Consider the following 20,023-nt stretch of genomic DNA (forward strand, 5'->3'; position numbering starts at 1 on the left):
ACAATTGGTGGTTATTAGTGTGATTATCTTCATTCTGACCACAAAAGGGCTGTGCAGAAGCCCCACCCCTCTGACATCAGGATTTGCTCTTATGAATGACAGACTGGGCTCAGGGGGCTCTGCAGGGCTCAGAGCTGTGGGTGAGACATCAGACCCACGCCCTCAGCTCCGCTGCGGCTCTGTGCCCACTGAGTGCCCAGGTGGGGTTGGGAGGGCTCCAGGGGGCAGGTGGCAGGCCTAGGTACCTGCTGCTGGAGGGGGTGGGCTGCTCTGAGAGCAAGAATAAGCTCAATGAGGACAGAGAAGGCAGGAAGGAAGGGGAACCTCCCCCACGTGCAGACCTCCCACCGACCAGGCTCACCGTTCCCTTTGAATTGCTCAGGGCTTTGTCAGGGAATAGCCTGCAGACTCACTTTTAAAAAATCTTTTTAAAAATTTCAATTACAGTTGACATTCAATATTATTTTACATTAGTTTCAGGTGTACAGCACAGTGGTTAGACATTTATATAATTTACAAAGTGGTCCCTTGATAATTCTCCTACCAACTGGCACCATACATAGTTATTACTATATCATTGGTTATTTTCCCTATGCTGTGCTTGACGTCCCTGTTACTATTTCGTGATGAGTTAGCCATTTGTACTTCTTAATCCAGTCACCTTTTCACCGGCTCCCAACCCCCTCCGCTCTGGCAACCACCAGTCTGTACTCCATGTCCACGCACACTCGCTCTCCCAGGCAGGAAGGATCACAGAATGGGGTGACATTTCACTTTTGTGTGCGGCAGAAATGGCAACCCAATTTCCTGCCCGTCATTTTTGGGAGGGCTATTTGGCTTATGTCTTTTCTTCTCTCTCCCACTTGCCTCACTTTGCAAGGTAAACAAAGGCAGGAGAAGACTCAGGAGCCCTAATTTTAAAAGAGAGATGGAAGGTCTACCTGATATTAAGGATAAAAATCTGTCTTGCTGCTAGGTTATCTCTTGGGTCAAGCAGGAAAAGTTAAAAAGAAAGTGTCCAAAAGGGTTGATAAAAAGTTCTTAGTGCAAGAAGGTCTGTGAGCTAATGAGTGAAGAGTCGGACCAGAACGAGAAGCAGGCGGGAGGTGGGGTCGGAGGCAGCTTGTTCTTCCCCTCCCCTTAGCGTTTATTAAATGAATTTGATTCAGTCCTTCCCTGCATCTGCCGCTGAGTTGGGCCACTGTCTTAGACTGATCGGGCCGCTGAAAACATACCCCAGACTGGGAACTGCAATGAAAGACATGTTATCTCCTGACAGTGCCGGAAGCTGAACGTCTGTGATCAGGACCCTTCTATTCAGTGAAAACGTTATTTCAAGGATAAAAGTGAAACAAGGCCATTTCAGACAGAGGAAAACAAAGACAATTCATCATGCAAAGACATGCTTCCAAAGAAATGATAAAGGAAGGTCTTCAATTTAAAGGGCAACCATAACAGGGAAAATTGAATTTTCAGGAATGATATATAGTAAATACCTGAGTAAATACATAAAGCTATTTTTTTCTCCTTAAAATACATATATGTGTTTAAAGCAAAAATTATAACATTTTTGTCTGGAGAGGTTTCAATGTGTGCAGATGTAACTCTTGTAACAACTATAACAGAGAACAGTAGAAGGGGGTCTATAACGGTTGCAAGTTTTCCGTATTTTACATGAAGTGGTAAAATAGAACGTGAAAGGTCAGGTATGTGTATTATAATCCCTAGACAACCACTAACCAAATAATAAAAAGAATATAGCCAACATACCAACAGGTGTGCTAAAATACAATACTAAAACATATTCAAATAATCAAAATAAGTCAATCAAAGGTGAAAGAGTGAATAAACAAACTAAAAAAGACAAGAATCCAACCCTATTATTAACTTAAATGTAATTTAACTCCAATTAAAAGGCAGATATTGACAAAGTAGATGAAGAAGCAAGACTCAATAATATGTTGCCCATAAGAGACACAATTTAAATACAAAGACACAAGTTGAAGATAAATGGATGGAAAGAGACATACTGTAAGAAGAAGAGATATACTGTAAGAAGGTATGTAATATAAGAAGAGATATAACATAAGGAAGCTTGGACAGATATTAATAGATTGACCAAATAGACTTCACAACAAAGAGTATTATCAGGGGTAAAGTGGGGCATTTAATGTCGGTAGAAATTCTTCAGAAATAAATAGAAATCATACATGTGTTGGCATCTAATAATAGAAACTGAAAATATATGAACCAAATCTTAACAGCATTAAAAAAAAAGAAAAACAATTCCACAATCCTGGTAGGAATTTTAGTACTCATATTTCACCACTTAATAGAGCAACAAGACAAAAAATGATTGGTGAAAACATAGATCTAAATAACACTATCAATCACTTTCATATAATTGACATATATCCTGCACTATACCTACCAGTACAATATACAACCTTTTCAATGTATGAAATACATCCACCCAAACTAACACTATACTGGGCCATAAAACAACATGTTTCCAAGGATGGAATCACACACAGTATGCGCTAGCTGAAACAGAGCTAAAATTAGAAATCAATAACTATAAGATATTTAAGAAAATGCCAAATATCTGGAATTAAACACTTCCAAACAATTCATGAGTCAAAGATCATAAGGGAAATAAGAAAACTCAAAAATAAGTAGAAGGAAGGAAGTAATAAAGAGCAGAAATTAATAAAAGAAAAAATAGCAGAGAAAATTAATAAAGTAAAAACTGATTTTTTTAAAAGACGAAAATAGTTGACAAGCCCAGACTCGAACTAGCCAAGGACAAGAGTGAGAACACAAATCACCAATATCATTCGTTGATAAAGGGCTTATTACCACACAGCCTATAGACATTAAAGGTCTAGGAAGAGACTACTATGAACAAAGCAATGCAAAAAAAAAAAAGCGTTGTATGAAATGGATACATTTCTTGAAAAATACAATTTACCAAAGTTGATGCAAGAAAATACAGAAAATCTAAATCACCCTATATCTAATATAGAAATGGAATTTGTTACTCAAAGCTCTGCGAGAAAGAAATCCCGAGACTCAGATAGTTTCACTGGTGAATGCTATTATACCTTCAAGGACAAACAAAACACTGATTTTTCACAAACTTCTTCAGCAAGTAGAGCAGCGGGAAAACACTGCTGAACTTGTATTTTATCAGGTCAGCATAACATTACCAATAACACCTCATAAGGAATCTAGACCCTGAAAAAAATTACAGATCAACATCTCTCATGAGCACAGATGGCAAAGATCCTTAATAAAATTTTAGCAAATGAAATCCAATAATGCACCCTGGCTGCTGTGGCTCAGTGGATTGAGCACCGGCCTTCAAACTAAAAGGTCACAGGTTCAATTCCCAGTCAGGGCACATGCCTAGGTTGTGGACCAGGTCCGCAGTAGGGGGGCACATGAAAGGCAACAACACAATGATGTGTCTCTCCTTTTCTTTCTCTCTCCCTTCCCCTCTGTCTAAAAATAAATAAATAAAATATTTTTTAAAAAAAGAAATCCAATAATGTAAACAGGGAAAGTAAAGGAAAAAAGGTAATATATCAAAACCAAGTTGGGTTTATTTCAGAAATATAAGTTGATTTAAGACTAAAAAGAAAGTGTAATTACCATATGAAATAATTGAAATAAAATTCTTTGACAAAGTGCAAAATATATTTATGACAAAAACTCTCAGAAAACTAGGAAAAGTAGGTAACCCCAAACTGATGAGGGGCACTTATGAAATATCTCCTGCTACCATATTAATGATATTTGCCCCTTATGATTGTAATTAAGACAAATGTGTCCCTGGTCAACACTTTTATTTAACATTGTACTGGAGGACCTAACCAGCTCAAAAAAGAAAATAAAAGTCCAAAATATTAGAAAGAAAAAGAAAAATGGTCTTTGATATTTTGATTGTAGAAAATGCTAGGAAATCTACAAAATAACTATTAGAACTAATAACTGAGTTTAGCAAAGTCACAAGATACAAGGTTAATATAAAAATCAATTGAATTAGAATTACTAGGGGCAAACAATAGAAAAACAGTAGCACCAGAAATAACACTGGGGAGGAAAATCTAACTAAAGATATACATAACGTCTATATCAAAAACTATAAAACGTGGCTAAGAGAAATGAAAGAAGACCTACAGAAAGGGAGATACACCAGGCTCATTGACTGGAAGGCTTAGTATTGTTGAGCTAGCAATGCTCCCTGGACTTATGCATAGACTCAATACAATCCCAACCAAAATCCCTTTCTTTAAAAGAAACTGACAAGCAGACTCTAAAATTTACATCTAAATGCAAAGAACATAGAATAACAAAAGAATTTTTAAATCTTTATGTATTGATGAGAGAGACAGAGAAAGAGAGAAACATTGATTTGTTGATCCACTTATTTATGCATACATTGGTTGCTTCTTGTATGTGCCCTGACCACAGACCAAACCTGCAACCTTGGCATAGTTGGACAACACTCTAACCAACTGAGCTACCTGTCCAGGGCAAGAATTTTTCTAAAAAAGAAAAAGTTAGAGGACTTACTTAACCTGACTATACTACGTATATATAAAGCTATAGTATCGGCAAAAGGATAGATTAGTAAAGATCTATAGACAATGGAGAAGAATCCAGAAATAGACCAAAACGTATATGGTCAATTAATTTTGGCAGTTTCCAAGGCAATTCAATGAGAATAGAAATGTCTTTCAAAAAATGATGCTGAATCAACAGGATATTCATATGGAAAACAAACAAACAAACAAACACAAAAGAACCCTTACATACTATATACAAAAATAAGTAAAAAGATCACAAACCTGGAAATAAAAAAATTAAACCCTTTAAGTAGAAAACTTGCAAAAGAACCCTTTAAGGAGAAAACTTGCAAAAGAAAATACTTGCAAACTTGGGGTAGATAAATTCATAACATATATACTAGACAAAAAATTTGTATCCAGAATATGCAAAGAACTCCTACAAATCAATAATAATGGAAAGATAACCCATTAAAAGGTCAAAAGATTTGAAAAAATACTTTACCAAAGACATAAAAATAGGCAATGTGAAAAATTGTTCTATACTATAAGTCATTGGAAAAGTACAAATTAATATCACAATGAGATGCCACCACACACCCACTGGTTAGGCTAAAATGAAAAATACTGACCATGCACACTACATGTCAGTAAGGAGATGGAATGGCTGGAACTTCCATAGTATTGGTGGACATGTAAAATGGTACAACCGTTGAGCAGAATTTTTATAGGTTTAGGATATGCACATACTCAACCTCGATAAATCTGTCAAACTATTTTTCAAGGTGGTACCAATTTATAATCTCAATTAGCAATGCTAAAGAGTTCCCAGTGCTATAAACCCTCACACAGGCCTGGCGTTGGCAGGCTCCTTATTTGTACCCATCTGGTGGGCGCGAAGTGGCAACTCCCCGCAATCCTAACTTATGTTTCCCTGATCGCTGGTGAGATAGAGCATCTTCCAATATGCTCATTCTTCATTTATATTCCCTCTTGTGCAAAATGAATTTTCATGTATTACGCCCATTTGTCTATTGGGTTGTCTCTTTTTATGGATTTGTAAAAATTCTTTATTTACTCTGGATAGTCATCTTTTATAGGTCATACGTGTGGCAAATGTCTTCTCCCAGTTGATGGCTTATCTTTTTACTTTCTTGACAGTATCTTTGAGGAACACAGATAATTCTTCACTTTATACAAATATAAATATGTTAGGAATATTTGCTTACAAGTTTAACTTTTATAAATTGAGCCAAATGTTAATTCTTATGGGAATTTAACATAAGAGACTTTGTGAGAGATTCTGTTTTTAAGACAGGAAGTTTGTTGTCAACCTCATTCATTCTCCCAAAGCGTTGGTTTTTAAACATTTTTGTAGCTCTATAATACTTTTAAGAAATGTAATATTAATAGAAAAATTCTGAAATGGACTTGCAAAAAACATATTGAATACTTAAAAAATAAGGTTCATATTTCTAGAAGCAAATATAGCTTTACCAAAACCAATTACTTAACTTTCCCTCCCTTTGGTTTTCTTTTCTTCCAAACAATAGAGTTCCTATTTTGGAGGAATGAGAATACCATATAGATATATATGGTCATATGTGTTCATATGTATGTGTGTGGGGGGGGGCAACTTTGCCCACAAACTCCTCCCACCTCCTGTCCACCACAGATAAAAGTGAAACTACCAAGTCATGATCTGCTTGGGGAGGAAAGGTGGCTGATCCCTCAAAGGGGAAGGGCCCAGAGCCGCTTCTTCAAGGGGCTTTTATTGGGTTTGTTTGCACAAGAATACAGGTAAGGATCAAACAATAGATGGTATTCAAAGAACCATGAGGGCTTATTCTCAGTCAGGGGCAGATAGCTAATGAGCCATAAAATTCTGAGGAACAAACTTCTTGCTTGGACCCTTATCATTTAAATGAGAGCATTCTAAACAAAGCAGGTTTCACAGGATTTTTACATATTCTTTCTTATGCCTGATTTACCCCTGATACCCGCCCTTTCCAGCACAGGGCTGCACCACCTTCCCCATCACAGGTTTTTAGGCTTAAGTGCATTGAAGCCAGGAAGCACTTCTGATACAGGGTGCAGCCGGGGGGCCCCCAAAAAAGATTTGGAATGGTGTCCAGAATTCAAAGTGTATAGGAATATTGGAGAGACATATAAGATGTCCTCACACCTCCCCCCAGGGGGAAGAAACGAATGGAGCTAGGCCATTGAGAGCTGTTTTGCATAGCAACAGTTTTGCAGCTAACCTCTAGAATGGTTATTTAACATATCTATAACCTTTAACTGGTTTCATAGATATGTTAAATAGCTGTGGCCAAGTTTGGAGCAAGGGAGAAGGGAGTGGACTTGGACGCAGGATGTAATGAGGGGCTGCACTCCGGAGTGAGAAGGGCCTGTGCGAGAGCTTGGAAAAGATGGGCTCCAGGACATGAGGGGATAACTGCCCAGGTGAAAGGGAAAACCAGGCAGCTTTGCCAGAATGGAGATCCCTGCAGCCAGGTGAAGAAGAAAGCCACATGCTTTTGGTGGAGTGCGGACTCCTGCAGCTTTGGTAGAAGAGGCCCACGCGGCTTTGGGGTGCCCCTTTGGCCGAGGGGCCTGGAAAGCAGAAGAGACTTTGACTGGAACTGGGTACAAAGAACTCTTGCCAGTGGACCATGAGAGGGTACCACATGATTGGATTAATGAGAGATCCTGCCTGCACGGTGACACAGCTGACGGTGCCAGCAGCCTGCAACACAGACGTGTGCTCTTTTCCTGATTTACGGTACCCAGAGTTGGGGCAGTGGGAGAAGGGAGCGCTGTGTGGGTGTAGGTGTATACCCTAAAGGACTTTGCTATTTTAGTGGAGGCATTAGGCCTGAATAACATTAAATAAACATTTTGTTTCCTTCTCACAAACCTCTGGCATTGAGAGATGTCTTTCCAATTGGCGGCGGACAGAAGAGCCCAGTAGATATTAGTATTTTGTTTTTGGGAGGGGCCCCTGTTGTATAGCAGTTTTCGGCATCCCTAGGTGGGCCGAATATTGTATTGCCCCTCCCTCGGACCTCTTGTTCGATAACACTTCTCCTAGACGGAAATGGGGACTCGGGCTATGTCACAATAGCTGGGGGATGAGGGTCCATCTCTCCCTCTTTGTCACAGCCCCCCCTCCAAGTCCTTCCATGATGGCCTCCCAAGTGATCATGTCTGGCCTAGGTTGCCCCTCTCTGAGGGGTTGTACTTACCATGGACATTGACCATGCTTTGGGGACAGGGGAAGAAGCAGAAGCAGCACTTGCTGCCAGAGACAAACTTTGTCTCCTGTGGCTCACATTCCAGAGGTCCCTTGCTTAGCCATGGGAGGAGTTACAATTCCTGAAACCAGGCAGGGCGGTTCCCAACATATAAAATGGTGAAACCAGACTAGACAGCTAGACTGGGTAGATTGTAACCTATAGCATTGTAAAGTACAGAAGTACAGTATATAGAGTTTAGTAAATAGAATTCACAGCTAGAAGTAGAGATTATTGATGAATGATTCTGAATTACCTTGGCATTACTGTACTGTAATAGTCACAGAACTGTTACTCATCCTGTCCTGTTTAACATTTTTACCTTGGTCCTGGAAGAAGTTGAAATAAAAATGAAGATACTTTTCAATTCTTTCATCATTCTTAATGATAGAGAGAAAAGAAAACCAATTAACCAAGCAGATGGCAAAATCAAAATTTGAAAAGATTTCAAAACCAAAAAGATGGAATTTAATCAAGGAAACTATAAATCTGTCTTCACATTTAAAAGTTAACTGTGCAAGTAAATAGTGAGTCTTCCTTGGCTAAATTTCATCTCAAAGATAGATGGACGGCTTACTTGACTTTCTGTTTTAAACGAGACCAGGTGGCGTAAGCTGCAACACAGTCCAAACTTCTGTGACAGCAGGAAGATGTTTCTCTGGACAGGGTGGCTCCAGCTCCCTGTGTAGAGATGCTCTTGACCCCACGTGGACATCTGATCCACTGTGTTCAGTTACGGGGGCCACATTTCAAGAGGTACATCAATGCTATGGACGGTAGCCAAAGAAGAGTGTTAGACTAGCGTGTGGCACCTGGGCAGGAAGCAGTCTGCTTACCAGTGGGTTTCCTAGCATGCAGTTATACTCCACTTGGAGAGGTGGTGGCTTTCTAATTGGTACAGACATGCTATTAGCTAAACACACCAGGAATGTAGAGATCACTTCTTAGGAAGTTGGAAATGTAGAAATGTTTGACAAGAGAAAGATGAACAGAGATCCAGCCCTGGAGTCCTGCTCCCCAAGAACCCTGGTCTGACAGAGCAGAGACTTAACCACTCTGGTCCCACAATGAGGCTCCCCTTGCTGCTTCTCTGACCCCAAGGTTATGCCCTTGTTTAGAAAACAGGGCTTTGTCTTGTTCCTTAAAAAAAAACAAACCAAAAACAAATAAACCATGGAATGGTGGTCAAGAGCATGTGGGATCAGGTTGAAACTGTGGTTTGAATCCAGATGTTGCTTAGTGACTGAATGCTCTTGAGCAATGACCTTAATATCTCTGAGCCTCCTTTCCTTACATATAAAATATATCGGGTGGTGGTAATAAGATCAGCCTCGTTACTAGGTAGGTATTAAATAAAAAGATTCTTGTGAAGGGCTTGGTGTGGGACATAGCTTTGTGGTAGGGTTCATGACCATCACCCTGTCAGAATCTCCCCAGGTGGCCAGGACCCTGCAGGAGGCAGAGAGCACCCAGGTGTCTGCTGGTCACCTCCTGGACTTCCAACAGCAGGCACCTCCAGGTGCCCAGAATTATGTTCAGTGTAGTAGCCACCAGCCATCTGTGGCTACTGAGCACCTGAAATATGGCAAGTGCATCTAAGGAACTGATTTTTAAATTCCATCTTGTTTTAATTAATTCCCATTGAAATTTAAATATCTGTGCTGCTAGTGGCTGGCTGCCTTACTGGGCAATGCCGAAGAAAAGAGCTGCTAATGGCGTGAATGACCACAGACCAGGGCGGGCTGTGCATATTTGTCCAGGAACTAGTCAAGTTGAGGTTGCATGATTAGAGAAAGGGGTCCAAACGCATCCTCAAATTGGGCATATCCCTTTCAATTTTGACCTGCAGGGGTTCTCTTCATTCGCTTGCTTTTCTTCAGCATCGTATGTTTGCCACCAACCTACCAAGTCACTTTCTGCCAGTGTTATGATAGGACCAGAACAGCAGCTCCCCAGGCCTCACCGAGGCAGGCGCAGAGCTTGCCGGGGTGTGCAGGATGAGCTCAGCATAGCCCAGCAACAAAGGGTGATTCTGTCTGCATTTTTGTTTTCCGTCAGCTAAGAAACAGGAAGCAGCGTTCAATTGCTCCCTGCCCAGGAGTGGTGCTCTCGGCTCTCTCCTGGCTGGTGTTTTTCAGAACAATGGAAATAAATCTGATGTAATGTAGCAGAACACGACAAGGGATGGTTTCCCCCTTAACAAATACTCATTTGAAATGGTGCCCAAGCCCCACACGAGGAGCGATCTATTTCCCACAGCACTGTTCCTGCAAAACCCATTACTAATTCCACAACTCAAATTAAAACTAACAGAGCTTGAAGGCTGGGGCCAATACTCTCTCTGCTGACAAGGAACAAGGATGGGTGGGGGGAAGGGGCCCGGCACACTTGCATGCGTATGTGTTTAATTACACTGTTTAACACACTGAGAATAATTTAGCCACCCAAGTGGAGAAAATAAGGCACTTAACTGCTCTCTGGTGGGAAAAAAAAGCCCCATGCAAACCACTTTTAATTATGTGCCACCTAGGCACACCTCAGGGCTTTGGAGGGACAGAGAAGGGAGAAGAGAGGGAAAGAAGCAGAGTAAGGGAGAGAGAGTGGGGGGAGGGGAGAAAGGCCACTCAAAATGAGAGAAGGGGTGAGAGGGAGACAGAGAGGAGGAGAAAGAGAGCAAAGGAGAGAGAAGAAGAGATGGATGAATAAAAGGAAGAGAGAAAAACAGAAAGGGGGAAGGAAGGGAGAGAAGAGAGGGAGGGAGGAAGAGAGAGAAAAAGGGCATCTTCCGTGTGTGCAAATCTCCTGGGTGCTGGGAAGAGCACGCAGCTACTGCTCAAGGAAAGCTGGGGTGAGGCAGTGTAAGGGTGAGAATGAACATAAATTTTAGGTTTTGAAATAGGACTTAATGCCTAGACCAGCACTTTTCCCAGGTCACTCTCCCACTTCAGAATCATCTCAGTAAATTCTATGCCTTGGTGGCTTGAAAGCCACCGGTGAGGTTTGTGGCCCTAGAAAGGCAGGCCTTGGAGGAAGACTGCACAGGGCTCACTTGGCAGAAGGGGAAACTGAGGCTTAAGATCAGGGACAGTGCCCGGAATAGACTGCTGTGTGGCCCCGAGCTTCAAGACTGGTGAGCTGGCCTGCAAAGTGTGCTGCTGTCCCCGCCAAGGGGCCTCTTACTTCCCGTTTTGTTAGGGCTGAGCGGGGTCTTAGACAACCTATAACCCAACAAGCGCCCTGGGAGAGGGAGATGTAAGAAGCCTCTCGCATGGCTTCAGATTCACAAAGCTTCTCGGAGCTGGACAGGTGCCAGAGAAGTAAGTGCCCGGAATAGAACCATCCACGTCCGCCTGTGACTCTGGGTTCAGCGGTGGGGCTCCCTGCCAAGGAGATTGGCAGCCTGGCTGGGGGGGGGGGGGAGAGGCAGAAAGAAAAAGGATGTTCTGTGGCCCATAGACAGGGAGACCCCACGCTCCTCTCTCCTTGGTGGCCTCACTGTGTGGGCCCCACCTCTGTGGAGACTCAGGGCCTCAGGGAGCTCAGAGAGCTGGGCTGAGGGGTCCCTCCCAGGAGACCCTGTGGGTGAGAGAGAGAATGTGTGCCCAGCAGAAAGGAGTCTGTGCTGCTCCTCTAAACTTGTGAGCTGTGGGCAAGCGGCTGTTCCACTCTAGCCTCAGTTTACCCACTGGGAACCTCAAGACGGTTGGACATACTCTTAAGTACTTTTCAGCTGTAATGTGCTGTGTTTGTAAAACTGAGAACATGGGTTCTTATGTGCCCTAAATGACACTGTTGGGCAGACAATGAGGTAGGAACCCAATGAATATATTATTCCTTTCCACTAAATTGGGGTTTGTCCAGCGCAAACACCCAAAAATGAAACTTGGCTTTGCCCCAAAGCATCCTCCTCTCCCTTCCCTGGAGTTCTTTGGTACATGTTACTTATGAAAAGAGGCCTCGAAAGTCTCCGAGTGCACTGTCGATGCATTCTGAGGAAAAGACACGTGTTCTTTCGGGTTCTATAACTGCATGTGTCTCAGAAACACTGTGTAATATTAGAAGTGATGTTGGATTTCCGGGAATGTTTGTGTTTTTTTTTGTATCCCCTTCCATAAAGTGAGGATGTACTTCCCATGTAGCTAATTCAAGTTCCTTTCAAACAAATTAGGGGGACTTAGGAAGCTGGGACCCGTCATGTAGCCAATTATGATGAGGGTCTAAGGCATCCTGTTTCCGACCCACACTCCCCAGGTAGCCCCTGGCTCTGGGCTGCTCACTTCCCAGAGACATGAGTTGGGGATGGCTTCGGTAAGCACTGGGGCATAGAGTTAGGGCCTTTCAAAGAAGGTTTTTTGGAAGTTGATAACATATTTAGATAGTTTATTCTTAAAGAATATCCTCTTGGCCTTTCTTTTTAGATGTTTGATGAAGTGAGACAAAGAGAAATGGAGAAAATGGATGAGATGGAGACAAAGACAGAGGGACAGAGAGACCCAGGCAGAGATGGGCGTGGAGACACACGGAAAGAAAAGGTAGTCAGTGCAGATGGAGCTCTCAAGGAAGAAAGGAAGAGATGAGAGGGCCGAGATGCAGGAAGAACAAAATCCACTAACGAAAGGTATTTTCGTGCAAGTCCAGCACCCTATGGGGCAGAAATTGTGTCTAAATATCACCGAGCTTTCTGACCCCTGAGATGTGAACCCTCCAGGTACCTCTGGAAAATGTGCAAAGGTTGAGACCCCTGCTGGGCCTCCTGGACAGTCCCTCCAGCTATGATAGGGGTGAGAGCCAGGGCACTGTCTCTGGCCATAGCACAGGGAGACAAAGGAACAGGAACAATAGCAGCTGGGCCTCTGGCCCAGTTACCTTGGGCATCTCAGGCCTGTGGGGGCTGCAGAGATGAGTGGGCTGAGCCCAGCATGTCCCCACTGCAATGGTGGGGAGAGAGCCACAGCAGCCAAACATTTCGGCTAACGGATACACTCCCTTTTCTGACCAGCTTGGGGATATAGGATGACGATATGCCCCAAGAAGGCCCAGCCAACTTATGAGCTCTGAGACTTTTCAGAAAGGAAGCTCCATCCAAACAAATGGAATCACACTTGTTGGGACGAAGTCAGGGACAGGGAGTGGGCCAGCAGGAGGAGAAAGTGTTTTGAAAACAAGAGCCTTCTGGGTTATGTATATCAAAGAGCATCACAAAAGAAGACACTTCAAACACAAGTGTGTGTGATTGTGTGTATGTGTGAATTCCCATGCTCCTTCCTTCACTCTTTCCTGCCCCTAAAAACTCCAAGGAGGACAGAGCATCTAAAGGTGGGGGCTAGGGTAGGAGGAGAGAAAATAGAGAGAGAGATGAGGAGAACCAGTCTGGGAGCCGGCTTGTGGGGGCCTTTGGAGAGGTGGCAGGAAGGACAGGCGGGAAGAGGGGGGACGACTGTGCCTGCAGAGCTTCTGCCTGAGACAGTGGAGACCTTGCCACAGGAACCCTCTGCCTCCCTCCTGCTGACCACACTGCCTGCCAGCACCAGGGAGGCAGTTAGGGGCCATGGGGCAGTCCTGTCCATGTACATAGAGTAACCTGGCGAAGGGAGAAGACAGGGTTCGCAAAGTGTCAGAAGGAGACAGTGGCAGGGGATCAGGACAGCCTCCGAATGAAGGATGCGCCTGGGGCGGCCCAGCAGCCAGCCATCCTCAGTGCCTCTGCTCTGACTCTCCCCGTCAACACCACCTGTTTCTTAACTCTAGTTTCCAAAGAGAAGCTGGAAACTTCAAAATGATGCTGAATGACTCAGCTCAGCTGGTTGGCAGCCACTTCTGGGTAGACGATGCTTGGCTATGAACAAGGAACACTTTCCTATGACTTCTCCTCCCTCAGGTACATGGCAGCCAACTGGACCCAGATGTGGGTCACTGGCTGCATCTCCTGAAGGCAGGTGTGTGGTCAGTTCTGATGAAGACATGCCCCTCAGGGTCTCTGAGCTGCATGGGAGGTCCTGGTCGGCCCTGATCCTCTGCAGGGGCGTGGGCACAGAAGGGCTGACCCAACCAGTGAACAGAGGTCAGAGTACTGCCTAAGGGACCATCCTCCCAGAGAGAAATCAAACCGAGGTCCTGGCCACTCTCAGTTTTAAAGATCCCTTTTGGCTGGTGTCACAGAGCAAGAAAGTTAACCCAGGGCTTGGATCTCTTCCAGCCCAAGGACTCAGAGGCAGCTCATCACCCGGGGCCACTTCCTTGGTACAAGATAGCTCTCTCATTAAATCCAGCTCCACTAGAGGGGCAGCAGCGGGCAACCCTTCTCTCCCACACCCCTACACCGTCTCTTAAAAGTGCGCATGCGATTATTAGCTAGATAGATCATCTCTGAAGCAGTGCAGAAGCTGGAAGAGATGACCTTCAGCTGCCTTTCTATATGAGTGTCACAGATTACAAGGGTCTGGAAGGCCCCTTAGGAATTGCCTTGTGTGACTATCTTAATTATTAAATAGAGGAAATAACGTTTGGTTGAGCTTTCTGGTTATTTATGGGGAAAACCAGTTCTGCAGATTGGCGAACACGCATGGCCTCACATTATATTGCAGATTTTTTTACTCAGAAAGATCTGTGCAAAACAATACATAGTGCATGGTACAGAAGAGACCCCTGAGAATTCAGGAATCCAGAGAGAAGAGAGACCAAATTCAGGGCTGCCAGGGTCGGATGCAGTGCTTCCAATGGACGTCCAAAAGAGATTGTTATCATTATGAATATTTGTTCTGTAAGGAGAGGGCTGGCATGCTCAGGGCAAGCAGTTTGTTTTGGTCTTCTCAGAGGCAGTTCTGAACCATGACTCTCCAAGGAGGGGAGAGTAGGAGGCAACACTCACCCAAGTGTTTGGTCACTGAACCCTTACATCAAAGAGCTCCCAGCAACAGCTCCCAGGATTGGTGTTCCATACACTATGTTTTAGGAAACACTTGTCCGAGAGATAGAGTTCATGTATCAAAGGTATGCTCTGCCTCTTAGAGGTTTGAGAGGGAAGGGGCGCATGCAGTCTGACCTCTTCCAAACATTGAGGAGAGGTGGAATGGAACAGTCTACCTGAGGACCCCTTTATGTTTGTCTCACAGGAAAAAGAGGTGACTCCCTAAGGTCAGGGGACACTAGCGCCTTGCACGGGTCCAGCAAATGTTAATAATGATAACTCAATGTCTTTTGAACAAACCTTATGTGCCATCTCTGATTCTCTTCATGTCACTTATCTCTGGGACTCTTAGCCCCTTTTTTATCTGCAGACCACTTCTGGACTCATGAAGTACCAAGTTCAAGCCATAGATTATGGATTTCCCAGTGGCTGCCAAAGGGGCCAGATGGCACAAACCAGAAGCTCAGGAGAGTTAATTCTCATGGGGCAAACTTTGAGCAATAGAAGATAAAAGACGGAATGGAACCAGCACAGAAATTCCCCCCCCAACCTCTCTCAGGTAGGCTATTCCAAGGCCCCATGTCTCCACACAGCTAGTCCACAGGTGTCCTGCTTTGGCCAAGCGGCCAGCTATGTCTTTATGTGAAGGTAATTCATCTCGTAGTGTTCTCCATTCTTCTCCTTTTTCTTCTCCTCACCCTCACTGCCCTGATAGTGTACCTCCCAATGAGGCCTTAGCTCTTAAGCTTTGCCTCAAGCTTTGTTTTGAAGAGAACCTAGACTCTAATAATATCGACAGTAGTAACTAAAATGTTTTGAACATGAACCATGTGCCAGGGGCTGCCTAATACTTTGCATATATTATCTTACTTGCCCTTTTCAATGATTGCACAAGGCAGACGCTGTTGTCACCACATTTTAGTCATATGGAAACTGGGACCCAAAGAGGTTAAGTTGCATGCCCACGTGGTAGTAGCATGGAGCAGGGGTCCCTGGTATCAGTCCGTGGCCTATTAGGAACTGGGCCACACAGCAGGAAGTGAGAGGTGGGCAAGCAAGCAAAACTTTGATCACATTACTGCCTGACCTCATTACTGTCCTTCCCCACCCCCACGCTGCCCCACCCATGGAAAAACTGTCTTCCACAAAACCGGTCTTTGGCACCAAAAAGGTTGGGGACCACTGTCATAGAGCACCCATGGCAGGACCAAGCACAGTGCTGGACAGAGAGGAGCCCTTGGTGCCAGCAGTTGAGTCACTGATTTGTGATTTCTTGATCGCATCTTCTCCTCCAGGGCCCTCTGCCAAGAAAGTCATTCACTGAATTCAGCCAACTAACCAGGGGACAAGACAGTGTAACTTTAGGTCTGTCATTTGCATCTGGCATGCGCTCAGCAGCAAGTCACTCACCGGGTACCTTACTTTTTCCACCTGCATATTGGGGATAATGAACTCAGGTTACACATAACTCTTCCCCATTACACAATGGGTAGATGACTTTATTGTCATCGACCAGTGTGCTAATAATTGAGTCCTTCTGCAGTTATCACCCCCCAAAAAAAGTTTGGGTTCAGCAGGGTACAGGTGGGACCATTTAGGAGATCCAGTGAATGCCACCTGGAGATCAGCAAGGTTCTGTTTGTGTTCCCGGGCAAAGAGGGCAGTAGGCAGGTCATAACCCAGCTGTAACTACAGAGGGAAAATACCTGCACTTATTCTAATGTGTTAGCTCAGCTTCCAGCAAAACATCTGGCTTCCCCCCCGCCCCAGGACAGAGGCACATCTCCAAGCTGACACAGCTTGAGCAGCCACAGAGGCACAGGTGCTGACTGTGAGGCAGCTGCAGGGGTCTAGGAACCATCGGAACTTCCGAAGTGCTGGTGATCGGTCTGCAACGAACCCAGATTTTCCAAGTTTGTTCGTGTAATTATTAAACTAGATCATTAGAAAACAAAAGACGAGGCCTGAGCCCTGTTGCTCCCTTCAGCAAATCCTTATTAAATACTATGTGTCAGAAACTATGCATGGGGTGTGGGGGACAAAGATGACAGAATTCCTGCCATCAGGTATCCGTTATGGTCAGTGTAGCCTTCCAGGTTGCAACTTTGAATGAGCAGAAAGCAAAGGTGACTCCAAGATTAAGGAAGGCTCTCACTGTATTGCACGTGTCAAGTTTAGACTCCCTTCTCTGAGGGTGTCAACTCATCCTTTGCCCTGGGTTTTCTTAAAGCTTATTCTTGAGCACTGCGTCAGAAATACCCAGTTTTTAGAACTACTGAATACATATTTCTGGGTGTGGAGACTAGGAATCTACATAATTTTAAGATGCTTTTCGGGGACATTCACAGGCACTCAAGTTCAGAGCACTCTCTCAGTCCAAAGCTCTGGGAGGTCACACTCCCATCTTACCTGTTTCCTAGGCAGATGCAGCCGATTGAGCATTCAGTGTCAGCAGTACGTCCGGAGGGATGAGTTGGGCTGGGCAGGTCCCACGTGCTCAGCAGCAGCCTGTGGGCTGGAGAGTGGCAGCCGGCAGTGCTGGCAGCACTGGCATCTGTTTGCTTCTTCGCCCCAGGCTCTTTTTTATAGGGCACACCAGGTGTTGCCCCACCTTAGTTAAACAATGATCAGCAAGCACTGGGCACCCAGAGAGAGAGCATATTAAATTTAACAAGATCTTCCCCATACTCCACCCCAAAGCAATCTCCACCTGATCCCATCTCACTTCCTGGAGTCTCCAGCCGCTGATTTCTTGGAAGCCTGGGTTTTGGGTTTCTCGTTGTTTCCAGATACTCAGTTTCTTTAATTCACTTCAGGGTATTTCCACTTGGGAGAGCAACCTCCCTTCATGCCTCGTTCTCTTACCTGGAGGCGCCACTGTCATGTGGTGCAGGCCAACAGTGGCCACTCAGAGTAAATCCCATCACCTGGCCTCTCTGCTGGAGAGAGCATCTTTCTACAGATAACTGTAGAATACATTAACCCCTGGGCGAGGTGAGACTTGGAAAGTCTTGGCATCATCCCGACTTAATGGATCAGGAAGAAAGCAATGAGGCATGGAGAGCAGATGCTTCCTGACTCCAGGACCCCATAGAGAGGCTCACCCGATGTTATTGGAGAGAATGACAAAATAGGTAAGTAAGCAAGAGGAATGTGGAAATCACCCAGAACAGATGTGACTGGATCCATCCTCCAACTGTGATGGGGCTGGGTGGGGGGTGGTGGAGAGACGGATTTGGAACATGGTAGGAAGACTAGAGCACATGGGAGGTGTGGCTCAGCCCAAGCCCCTGGGAGACAGGACCATGGATGAGGAGGGGGCATTCAATGACTGAAACTGGGTTTTCATCTCAGTCCTACAATTTTTGGCTCTCTGACTTGAGCACACCCCTCCCCCTCTGAAGCTTAGTTTAGTGAGCTGTAAAATGAGGATTATGATAGTAGTGTTGTTTCCTTCGTATTTATTTACCAGGATGCCTACATCCCAGGGGACACACTGTTAGGATTTTAACTATAAATACAGTAAGCAATAAACACACTATTGTAAAAATTTAATTAGTGAGTAAATACACACTCATATATTTGTAGTGTGTGCTCAAAATGATTTTACTAATAGGGTATGCAATTAAAAACATTTGAGATGGTTACCATGGTGACTATCATCATACTGCACTATTGGGAGGGTCCCTATGTTGACTACTGGAGACAAATATAAATATGGCCTTCTGTAGTTACAATACAGTCTTAGCTATTGCCGGAACAAGCTATGGAGGACCTGTGTCGATTTCTTCTTCTTGGTTCCATTTATAGTGTTCATAATTGTACCCTTCATGGAGTCCTTATTCCCAGTGTTTCTGAAACTCTTCCCAGAAATGTTGCCATCAACTTTTGAAAAGTGAATCCAAAAAGGAAGACAAAACAGAAAAAGAAGATGGTCACAAAGTTGGAACTAGCAAAATTTCTTCAAGAAACAATGACAGAAATGGTAAGGAGGAAAAAGGCCCAGCTGGGAGATGCCTCCACACAGTTCTCATCCCATGTCTGACAGGTCCAGACAAGCCCAGCACACAGGAGACAGTTCTCCAAACTATATGAGGATTTGGTAACCCCAGAGCCCCGAGATCGACCTCAGGCAGTTCCCCTGTGCACACTGCTTAGAACTGCAGTCTTTTGAAAGCAACAATTTGCCCCACTTTCATCTCCTGATGAAACTGAAGTCTCCATAAAAGCAGATGATGAAATAATTGCCGAAGAAGGGGTGAGTGCTTCGGTGTGTCAGAACCACAAGCCATCTGCAGGGCCCAAGGGATGAGATCACTGGGTCTCACTGAGGAATGACTGAGACAACAGCTCAGAGAGTGGCAGGACCCCCACCTGCAGGAGAATGTCCCCCCTTCTCTTTCACTCCTGTCATGAAACTTCTACCTGGTAGATGTGAAGCCAAAGCTAACAGAGATCCCACTAAGTGGAGAGGCTGCAAAGACAGATGTTCCTGTGGAATCACCTACTTCTTCTGAATCTAAATAAGACACGGTGGACTTAGCACCTCAACTGAAGGGAGATGAGGATGGAAAATTCACACAGCTGCCACCAGTTACACCTTCACTCATAACACCATCAACTCCTATTTCACACTTAAAGGACCTGCTGCTTCTGCTAAAGAAGCTACGCTCCAGGCTGCATCACAAAAGACGGCCCAAAACAGCTAGGCAAGTTCCAAAGGAGCCAAGTGTCCTTGACTTCTGTCCTCAACAGTGGTATTCATAAAAGGATCTCTCAGATGAGACTGTGTCTAGTTTGAGTGCAGGACCAGCCACTTAGTCCTAGGGACAGTCCTTTGAGGCCTTGTAAATATTCCAGATGATGTCAGCAGTGAGACCACATTCAGACCATTTAGAAAAGTGTAATTGCAAAGCCCATTTCCGGGCACCATTATGTCATCTCACCGAACTTTGCCCCATAGTGTTTTCAACAGCTTCATGTTTGTGCCCATGTCCTATAAGAGAGAGAATTCTTTGCATTATGGAATCGGCTTTTAGTGCCTTAGATAACTCTCAAGCAAGAAGTAGAAAACTCCAAATATAAGTACGGCTTTCTACAGTTATCACACAGTCTTAGCTGTTGCCCAAACAAGCTATTGAGGACTCCTGTTGATTTCTTGTTTGGTTCCATTTATGGTGTTCATAATTGTACCCTTCTGTGCACTAGTGCCTTAGTGCCTTAGATTGCACCCTTAATGCCTTAGATAACTC

General features: G+C 44.3%; 1 protein-coding gene and 1 pseudogene across 1 annotated transcript in view; one reads left to right on the plus strand and one right to left on the minus strand.

Annotated features, from left to right (window-relative positions):
* CAPN13 (calpain 13) overlaps nt 1–17,315 on the minus strand; it is a 76,222-nt gene extending 58,907 nt beyond the window's left edge. The window contains exon 1 of the mRNA XM_037146768.2: nt 17,181–17,315. The gene's annotated coding sequence lies outside the window, so the exon portion shown is untranslated. The remainder of the gene's footprint in view (nt 1–17,180) is intronic.
* A 1,223-nt stretch (nt 17,316–18,538) lies between these two features.
* LOC119050427 (LETM1 domain-containing protein LETM2, mitochondrial-like) lies at nt 18,539–19,510 on the plus strand (annotated as a pseudogene).
* The last annotated feature ends 513 nt before the right edge of the window (nt 19,511–20,023 follow it).

The sequence above is a fragment of the Artibeus jamaicensis genome, unplaced genomic scaffold, assembly GCF_021234435.1.
Source record: "Artibeus jamaicensis isolate MK-2021 breed Jamaican fruit bat unplaced genomic scaffold, CSHL_Jam_final contig_465, whole genome shotgun sequence".
Classification (NCBI taxonomy): Eukaryota; Metazoa; Chordata; class Mammalia; order Chiroptera; family Phyllostomidae; genus Artibeus; species Artibeus jamaicensis.